Genomic DNA, 1,765 nt, shown 5'->3' on the forward strand with positions numbered 1-1,765 from the left:
TGATTATGTTCCAATTAAAGGTGAGATCATATGGTATTTGTACCTCACTGCCTGGCTTATTTCTCTTAGCATAATGCTCTCCAGTTCCATCCATGCTGTTGCAAAGGGTATAGCTACTTCTTTCTCTCTGCTGCATAGAATTCCATTGTGTAAATGTACCATAGCTTTTTCATCCACTCATTTGCTGATGGGCACTTGGGTTGCCTCCAGCACTTGGCTATTGGAAATTGTGCCTCTATGAGCATTGGGGAGCATAGGTTCTTTTCAATGGGCATTTCAGGGCTGTTAGCATATAATCCCAACAGTGGAATTGCTGGGTCAAAGAGCAGTTCCATTTTTAGTTTTCTGAGGAAATTCTGTACTGTTTCCCACAGTGGTTTAACCAGTCTGCATTCCCACCAACAATGCACTAGGGTTCCCTTTTCTGAACAATCTCTCCAACACTTGTTTGTTGATTTGTTTATGTTGGCCATCCTCACTGGTGTGAAGTGGTATCTCATTGTGGTTTTAATTTGCATCTCTCTGATGGCTAGTGATGCTGAGCATCTTTTCATATGTCTCTGGGCCCTCTGTATGTCCTCCTTGAAGAACTGTCTGTTCAAGTCTTTTGCTCTTTTTTAATTGGGTTTTTTGTCTTCCTGGAGTGGAGTTGTGTGAGTTATTCATATATTTTGGAGATCAAGCCCTTGTCCAAGGTGTCATTGGCAAATATGTTTTCTCATACAGTTGGTTCTCTTTTCATTTTAACACTGTTCTTTAGCCATGCAGAAGCTTTCAATTCGATGAGGTTCCATTTGTTTATTCTTTCCTTTATGTCCCTTGCTTTAGGGGATGTACCCATGAAGATGTTGCTGCGTGGAATGTCTGAGATTTTCCTGCCAGTGTCTTCCTCTAGGACATTTATGGTGTTACAAGTTATATTTAAGTCTTCGGTCCACTTTGAATTTATTTTTGTGTATGGTGTAAGTTGGTGATCGAGTTTCATTTTTTTGCATGTAGCTGTTCAGATCTCCAAACAACATTTGTAGAAGAGGCTATTTTTGCTCCATTTTATGCTTTTTTTCCCTTTGTCAAATATTAATTGACTGTAGAGACTTGGGTTTATTTCTGGGCTCTCTGTTCTGTTCCATTCTTTCATGTGCATGTTTTTATCCAGTACCAGGTTGTTTTGATTACAGTGGCCTTGTAATACAGTTTGATATCAGGTATTGTCATCCTTTCTGCTTTGCTCTTCTTTCTCAAAATTGCTGCAACTATTGGGGGTCATTTATGGTCCCATATAAATTTCTGAAATATTTTTTTATATCTGTGATATATGTCATGGGAACTTTAATAGGTATTGCATTGAATCTATGAATTGCTTTGGCCATTTTGATGATGGCCATTTTGATGATGTTAATTCTTCCAATCCATGAGCATGGAACATGCTTCCATTTACTTGTGTCTCCCTTAATTTCTTTTTTCAGTGTTGTATAGTTTTCTGAGTGTGCGTCTTTTACCTCCTTGGTTAGGTTTATTCCTAGATACTTTATTTTTCTTGTTGTCATATCAAATGGGATTTTTTTTCCTGATGTTTCACTGTTGATATACAGAAATGCCTTTGATTTCTGAGTATTGACTTTGTATTTGGCTGTTTTGCCAAATTTATTGATTAGGTCAAGTATTTTTTTAGTGGAGCCTATAGGATTTTCTATGTACATCATCATGTCATCTGCAAACACTGACAGTTTTGTTTCCTCCTTTCCATTTTGAATGTTTTTTATTT

The sequence above is a fragment of the Phyllostomus discolor genome, chromosome 11 (genome assembly GCF_004126475.2).
Source record: "Phyllostomus discolor isolate MPI-MPIP mPhyDis1 chromosome 11, mPhyDis1.pri.v3, whole genome shotgun sequence".
Taxonomy (NCBI): Eukaryota; Metazoa; Chordata; class Mammalia; order Chiroptera; family Phyllostomidae; genus Phyllostomus; species Phyllostomus discolor.